General features: G+C 43.3%; 2 pseudogenes; both read left to right on the top strand.

Moving 5' to 3' along the window:
- Nucleotides 1-411: 411 nt before the first annotated feature.
- Nucleotides 412-1,326, top strand: LOC125534675 (cytochrome P450 84A1 pseudogene; annotated as a pseudogene).
- A 5,985-nt stretch (nt 1,327-7,311) lies between these two features.
- On the top strand, nt 7,312-8,463 carry LOC125540563 (cytosolic sulfotransferase 17 pseudogene; annotated as a pseudogene).
- Nucleotides 8,464-8,690: the final 227 nt, after the last annotated feature.

The following is an 8,690-nucleotide window of genomic DNA, read 5'->3' on the forward strand; positions in this document are numbered from 1 at the left end:
ACACTTTCTGGTTTGGCAATGAATAATGTGTTGGTCTCTTGATAAGAGGTGTATGAATGTGGTTTAAAAAATACCAAAAAAATGTTTGATTAGTGCTATTGTTTGCAGCTATCGGTAAAGTTGTGATATATCTTTAACCATTGTCGCTTGTCTACATTGTCAGCGGCTTAACAACTACGGAAGCTAGATTAGTGCGCTCAATAACGCCTCAAGAGGAGCCACCAGGTGGCGCTCCAACAACTAGTAGATAAGTAAGACTATCCCAAACCCCTAATATGATAGGGCAGCCTCACGGATTAACACCTTATTAAGCTGCTGCTTCTTCGACTCTGAAGGCAGTATTGTCAATGGTGTCCTTTGCAAAGATCGGCATGGAGTGCCTACAAGATCCTTTGCAAAGCCGACACTGACATGGTAGACGACCTACTCGCGTTCCTCGGTGATGCCGACCAAGCCAGCGCCAAGGACCTGCGCCTCACCCGCGACAACGTCAATGCCTTGATCATGGTATGTACGGTAACAGCAGTACTCTACGATATGACACACACTTGCCCCAAGAATCTAATGTTATTACAAATTTTAATCTTGCCGTATATATTTCTCTCTAGTAGTTGTAAAACTTCTCTCTTTTGGATTTAGTAATTTTAAGTCAATGAAGTTGCACTTGATTACAAAATATGTGGACGTTGAACGCAGGACAGGTTGTTTGGGAGGCCGGATAATGTCGGCTTCACCATTGAGTGGGCAATGACAGAGATGATTCATTGCCCTAACATCCTTCTGCAGCTGCATCGGGAGCTCGCAAACATTGTGGGGTTTGAGCGGATGGTCGATGAATCGGATCTTGCCAAGCTCCCCTTCCTTAACTGCGTCATCAAGGAGACGCTTCGGATGCACCCGCCGATCCCGGTTATCCTCCGCGGGACCACCAAAGATTGTGTCCTTGGTGGATACTCGGTGCCCACGGCCTCTTGCGTATTCATCAACACGTGGGCAATCAACCGAGACGGCGAGGCATGGAAGGACCCTGACACTTTCCGGCCATCCAGGTTCATGCTCAACGGGGATGCCCTCGGGCTAGATCTCAAGGGCGGTTGCTATGAGTTCTTGTCATTTGGTTCTGGAACACGCTCATGCCCGGGGCAAGGGCTCGGCCAGCATGGGGTGGAGTTTGCCGTAGCACAGCTCGTGCACGGGTTTAACTGGAAGCTACCCGATGACATGAATCCAATGCAGCTTGACATGGGCGACACGATCGGTTCGACCGTGTCGCGCGCCACACGGCTCTGCGCGGTGCCCACACCCTGCCTCAGATGTCCTTTGTAATACTATATATGACCTGTTGTGCGCATGAAGCAAAACCCAAATGCAGCCTCCAAGTGAGGGCAACCATATGAAACTTTATCTGAAAGCTACTACTGTCACGAGTGGGGGACATGACCTTCCTTCTCTTTTCTATTTTTTTAATGATCAACTACTTATTACTCAGATGCCTCCGGTTTGTCCTCTTTCTCTCCGTCCACCCGGTTCTTGGACGCTGTGGGGTCTCACCCATATGTTGCCGGATCCGGCCTTCTCTACCATGGAAGACGGCGGTGATGTGTACTCCGAGAACATGATCTTTGTAATGGTCCCTATGAAAACTAGTACCAACGATTGTATCAGCGGTCAGGCAGCATGCGGGGGTATTTGGGCGCGAAAAGTCCAGATCCTCTTGTCGTACGCGGGAAGGGATTTCGGTTGGTGAGGGTGGTGCTTCCTTTCGGTGGTGAGGGACCTTCTGTGTCGGCCGGTGCTCTCCGTGGGTCGCGGTTCTTTAGCTTTCAATATTTGCTGCAGAAGGAATCCAGAGCTAGGCGCGTCCTTTGTAAAGCATTGTACCTCCAAGGATGTCGCTTTGGTTTCGGATATACATTGTATATATTATTTTTCTGCCTACGTTTGCAGAAACTACATGGATTGTGAAGGTAGCATGTATTTTTACATAAGAACAAAGTAACAAACGGCAGCCTACCAAACACTAACCTACTGCAACATTTTGGCAAAGTTGCCAGCAGCACGATTCCAGGTTGCCACCCTACTCTCACCCATATACATCATTCTAGCAACATCCCAGATATATACATCATCTTGGACTATGAGGACTGATTCCATATTACGTAAGTATCCAAGTTTTAAAGGAGGCCGTTTCCACTTAGGGATAGTGCTTCTTCCTTGATACCAACATTATTATCTTTGAATCCTCCGTCTGGTAGTAGATCATGCTCTCACTCCTCCTTCTCGATGGTGCCGAGGTGGTACTCGTGCATCACACACTTGTTCTTCTCCCACTTGTCACCAGACCCGATGTAGAGCACAAGGAGCTTCCTTCGGCCAATCAGTTGGCCGTTGGCTTTCAGTGAAGGGCTATTCCGGTCTTGTTCCACACTATGTTTACGTTATATTCTACTAGCAAAAGAGCCCGTGCGTTGCAATGGGAGAAAAAACATAACACACGCTCTTAACTCAACAACCATCACTCAAGACCACAATAGGTCCATCTCGTTTATTTTTGCGAGGCATCATATTTGTGTTGCCGCTTATCCTCCTTCTCACCCTCGCCGGCATGGCCTCGGTGTTCAGACAAAACAACAAAAAACGTGTGTTAAATATGGTTAATCCTAAGGCGTCTCTCTCTCTCCCTCTCTCTCTCTCACTTTCTCTCACTCTCGCGATGAGAAATATGTTGTTTTCCCTGTGACATTTTTCAGAGGTATGCATGTGTAGTTATCGATGTTTTGTTTTCCATATATGGTTATAGTGGGATGTTTATTTGCAATCCGGATCGCCACCGGTATGAAAAAAATGGATCTTGTGCTATAAATTATAAGTTTGCTTCCATAACAATATTTTAAAAATATTTAACAGGTAAATTAACATCTTATTTAGATTCCAGACATTTTTCTAATAAAATTTAATATATAATATATTAAAATCGAAGTTACGGTTTAAAAGATACAGATAATTTAGAAAATCATTTGGTTTGACTCAAATATATTTTAAAATACTTAACAAGTAAAAATAATCTCATATTCATATTCTACATATTTTTCAATCAAATTTCATATATAACATGTTCAAATCGGAGTTACGGTTTAAAAGATATGGATGATTTTAAAAACATTTGTTTAACTTAAATATGATCCACGGATGAATTACCTAAAACATCAGGGGGGTTTTCGAAAAATGTAAAATAACGGTTCGGGTGTGACTTAAATCCGGACAGCGGGTTGATTTCAAGAAAAGACAGAGACTTCTCTAACATATGCCATGACGGACGAAAGAAACCTAATTTGCTTTATTATTAGGTAAAGATTTGCATCTTGTGGCGCTTCATCGTTCCAATGTTGTACGCCATAGATGGACGGAAGAAGAATTGCTTCAACACGTCGTCCATTGTCACACATGCTCAAGCGATTATCGGATGCAGTAGCTGGCCGTCATTTTGTTATACTTCAGTGTTCTTTTCAATTTAACAAATCAAAAGATATGACGTATCAAATATCCAAACCAATCTCATGTCTGCACAAGTATACAGTCCAACAAATATAGCAAGTACGGTTCAGATAATATTCTTGTAGCTAGCTAAGAACGAAGCAATGTCGATGTGTGTAGCATATGACTTCCTTGTCGTCAATGGTGAGTATGAAATGATCAATCAGAGTGCGAGACCTCGCACCATTCTCCCTTACTTGGGCCTCTAGGTGTTCCATCAGCTCCTTGTATGTGGGATCAAAACCAGAGCCTGACGGCAGTAACTACCAAAACTTCTAGACTACACATCAGTTACTTCCATTATAAATGCACACAACGTGTCAAATCCGTTCTTGGTGGCAAGATAGTGTAACTGGTGCCTCAAATCTGAAATACAAATACAAAATCTAACCTTCAGCCGGCTGATGCACGCACAACATCCGCCGCGTGCGTAGCTGTCTGATTGATTTTGATTGAGAGCTCGCACTGTAGACAATTCCCATGCAGCTAGTTTTTTTGTGCAACAAGGTTCTTGTTTCAGAAGCTTTTTGCAACGGAGATCTTGTTTCAGAAAGAAAAAAGTGTTTGGTGGTGAAGTTTTTCTTTCGGTAACAGGGTCTAGTTTTAGAAAGTTTCTGCAACAGAGGTCTTGTTTCAGAAAGAAGAAAAATGGTTCGACGATGAATATTTTCTCTTCATCAATAGGGGTATTGTTTTATAAACATAGCCCCGGTTGCAGAAAGCGCATAATGAGCGCCCCGCGTTAGAGCATATGAGGGCAAGCATTACAACACGTCACATGTTTCAGAAACATAGCTTTGGTTGCACAAATCGCCAGAGGAGTGCCTGGCATGAGAGCTCGTCGTTGTCGTGCTGGAGTAGAGGCAGCTGCTTGGGGTCCTGGTTCAGAGGAGGCACGACAACTCCGGGAGCCGGCGACGCTCCATGGCCGAGGCACTCGGGCCATGGCGGGGCAGTTGTGCTGTCCCAGTGGACCTTTGCAACAAGGTCCTTGTTGCAAAGCCATGCACGCAACAAGCTAGCTGTAGCAAAGGCCCCCAGTTGGCTGGGACGGTAGATCGGACGGTTGTTTCGGGTGACATTCGACGGTTGCCGAGACGACTGATCTTATCGGTTTATCACCCGACGGACGCATAGCATTGCCCCTAATAATCTGATCAAAGTTTTTAAAGTTTGACTTTTCACATAAATTATCGGAAAAGATTTTCATCAGCCGGCCGATTTACAGCGCATCGTCCGCTGCCGGAGGTGCAAACCAGGCTTCACATGTGGGGCCAATCGCTGTTCCTTCTTATCATATTCGCCAACGACTGAGTGCCATTCATTTTCTTTTTTCTTCGTTCATCTTCTGCAATATTCTTTTTGTTGCAAAAACAATCTACACTATGACCTCTGTTGCAAAAACAATCTACAGAAAAAATCTATAGAAGTTTTCGCAACATGATCTTTGTTGCAAAAATTTCTGCAATATAATCTTTCTGGTAAAAACTTCTACAGATGTTTCCGCAACATGATCTTGTTGAAAAAAATATTCTGCAACATAAACTCTATTCCAAAAAAATTCTACAGACGTTTCCGCAACATGATCTCAGTTGCAAAAAGTTCTGCAACATAATCTATGTTGCAAAAGTTCGGATGCCCGTCACTGCTTGATGACGCAAATCTAGCGGCTAGCGACCGGGCCGATCTTTTAGATAAATCAGCCAGCAGACGCGTAGCCCGTCCCATAAATATACGCACTACATTATGAAACAAAGGGAGTATCATGCTTTGTTAAATATTCCTACTCCCTTTGTAACTTAAGATATTCTTTGACACTCTCATCATGGACTCTAAAAATGTCTTATAAAAAGTTACAGATGGAGTACCACTGTAAATTAATATAAGACTGTTCTTGAAAATAATTTGAACTAAAACCACGCCACTTATTATTGAACGAGGGAGTAGTACCGCTAACAATTTACAGAAAAGTTGAAGCGGTGTTCAAGTAGACTACTCCAGTTGTTTTCGACTGTTGGTAAAATCAACAACAATTGCACCAAATTAATCTAGTAACAAACCATGCCTCTGACATTGCACAAGGATTGGCTAATAATTGCTATGACCACTGGAGACAGAACAAAGAATATTTCCAGCTCTCTACTTGAAAGTAAAGATTTTCTGCGAAAAGACAAACATGATATAATCTCCTAGTCGATGAGACCGGCGTTCTAGTGACCGGCTTCATGGCCCACGGAATTTTTAAACAAGCAAAATTCGAACTTTTTGATTTCAAAATAATCTAAAAAAAGATGCAAGTTTACAAGGATGAAACGTATAGAGATAAGTTAATATTACAACCCAAAGTCTAAAATACAACCCTGAACTACACAACTGTCTAATTTACAATCCCGAACTTTCAAAACTGGACAAAAAACAACCCTCGGTTGGTTTTTGGCTGATTTTGACTGGTTTTGACAACTCAACCTCCTAGTCAGTGCCAAGTCAATTTTGGGTAATTGTTTGGCTAAAAAATGAAAAAAATCTCAAAAATCTACACAACCATTATATTCAATCTAGGAAAGTCTAAAAAATTTCCTAGTATAATAATAACTAGAGCAAAAAATCAAATTCGGATCCCTTTTGTTTCAAATTTTGGCCAAGAAAAAGTTAACAGAAAAGCAATTGAAAAAATTCTCAAAAATGCACAGTACCCTTAGATTCAATATGTGGAAGTTTCAAGAAGTTTTGACCACTGGATACAAAATAGAAGAAAATTTTAAATTCAGGAGATGGTGACATGGCATACGACTTGGCACTGACTAGGCTGTTGACCGGTAAAAACCAGTCAAAATCAGTCAAAAAGGAACCCAGGGTTGTTTTTTGATTGGTTTTGAAAGTCGAGTGTTGTATATTAGACGGTTCGGTAGAGGGTTGTGTTTTTTAGACCTCGGAGGTAGTTCGACGTTGTAATATGGACTTATCTCAAATGTATATGTGTGTAAAAATTTAGGATGAAATACCTTCAAATGTGATCTGTACAAAAATACAAATTCATGGACTTTGAGGATGAATAGTATCATCTGCCAAGAAGCCCTAGATTTTTTTTCTGCATAGCACTCATTTCAATGTATTTCATCCTGAAAATTTACACACATGTATATTAGCATCCATGTATATCTGTATCTTCTTCAGAATGTTTTGAAACGTAGAAATAAGAATTTTAATGGATTTTGAAAACTACAAATGTAGGCCTCCATGGAGCTCGGCCTCCAAAAGCAAATTTTGACTAGTCGATGCCCTTAGATAGCGGATATGATGTTGACATGCCAGAATTATTGGTACAAGCCATATGTTGCAATCATTCAAACAATTATTTAACATTAAAGTCTAACAACCATATTTCATGATAATGCAAACAGTAATTTTTTAATGCAAATAGTAATGTTTGTCGAATCTCTCATACCTGATGGGTTGCAGCCAGTGTGTCACACCACAAGTACAGTCCTGCCAAGAGTAGTACTCCCTCTGTTTCTAAATATGAGACGTTTTAGATATTTCAATGTGGACTATATATGGATATATATATATATATATATATATATATATATATATATATATAAACGCATTTTAGAGTCTATATTAATTCATTTTGCTCCGTTTGTAGTCTATATTGGAATCTCTAAAAAGTTTATATTTAGAAACGGAGGGGGTATGTGTCACACATTGGTTCCCCTTCTATTATAAGATGTGATGTATGTGTCTGCAAAGAACTATCAACCATATCGTACACCTCTCCCACCTTTACCACACAATCTGCCTCACAATGTCTTCTTCCTCCTTGCGCACGCTGCAAGAAAGCGGTGCCAAAATCAACCAGGAGCTCTACCAGAAGTTCATCAACGTGGTGTCCTCCTTGCCGTGCTCCCCGGCTCTCACCAGGCACCCGCTCTACCGCCATGACAATGGATGGTATGCCGCCCTGGCGCCAATGGTCTCCACAATGGTCGCGGACGCATGCTTCTCGGCGCGTCCCTCGGACATTGTCATTGCCACAATTGCGAAGTCCGGCACAACGTGGATAAAAGCAACGTGGATAAGAGCACCCCGCAGACGGCCCCGGCCACCCGCTCAACTCACTCGGCCCACATGAGTGCGTCAAGCTCCTGGAGTACCAGCTCTACATACAGAACAGGATCCCGAACCTCGACGGGCTTCCTGACCCTAGGCTCTTCGCTGCGCATGCCCCGTTGGTGTCGCTGCCGAGGTCTGTCATGAGGATGGGCTGCAAAATCGTGTACGTGTGCCGTGACCCCAAGGACGCCTTGATCTCACACTGGAACTTCGTGAACAAGTTCAGGGCCAGGGACGGGTTGGAGGCGCTCTCGGTCGAGACCGCCGCCGATTTTTTCTGTGATGGTGTGACGTTGTCCGGGCCGTACTGGGACCATGTCCTCGGATACTGGCGGGCTCATCAGGCGCACCCTCAGAAGGTTCTCTTCTTCAGGTACGAAGAGATGATTGGGGACCCTGCGGCACACGTGCGGAAGCTGGCGCAATTCGTTGGCCGCCCGTTCTGCATGGAGGAGGAAGAGGCTGGCGCGGTAGAAGCCATCGTAAGGTTGTGCTCGTTTGAGCACATGACTGGGCTCGACGTGGCCAAGCATGGCGTGACAGAGCTCGTTGTCAGCATGGCGGAGAATAGTTGGTTCTTCCGGCGTGGCCAGGTCGGGGACTGGGAGAACTATCTGTCGCGAGAGACGGCAAGGAGGATCGACGCCATTACTGAGGCCAGGTTCAAGGGTTCTGGCCTCCGTGTATAGCCGGTCATGGTGTAATATTGTTACTCAATCATTGTGCGTTGTGCTAGATATGTAACATGGAATAGTTATGCATGTGAATTCAATGAGGGACTGGGATTGTACGTTTTGTGTGCATAGGTGTGTTGTATGTGGCTGTTTCCGTCTGTATTGGTGTTTTTCTATCTCCGTATGTATTGGTATTTTTCTATCTAAATAAATAGCAGAAACATACTTGATCGTCTACCAGCGCTCCACTTGGAAATATCTAGTAAGTGATATATGATATCAGTAGTTCAGTACACACAACTAGGCATGCATGACCAAAACACACACGCCAATCCTTCAAACTTACATCGTGTTGCTCTCGCTATCTAT

This window comes from Triticum urartu, chromosome 2A (genome assembly GCF_056163025.1).
Source record: "Triticum urartu cultivar PI428250 chromosome 2A, HENAU_Tu73, whole genome shotgun sequence".
NCBI classification, from domain to species: Eukaryota; Viridiplantae; Streptophyta; class Magnoliopsida; order Poales; family Poaceae; genus Triticum; species Triticum urartu.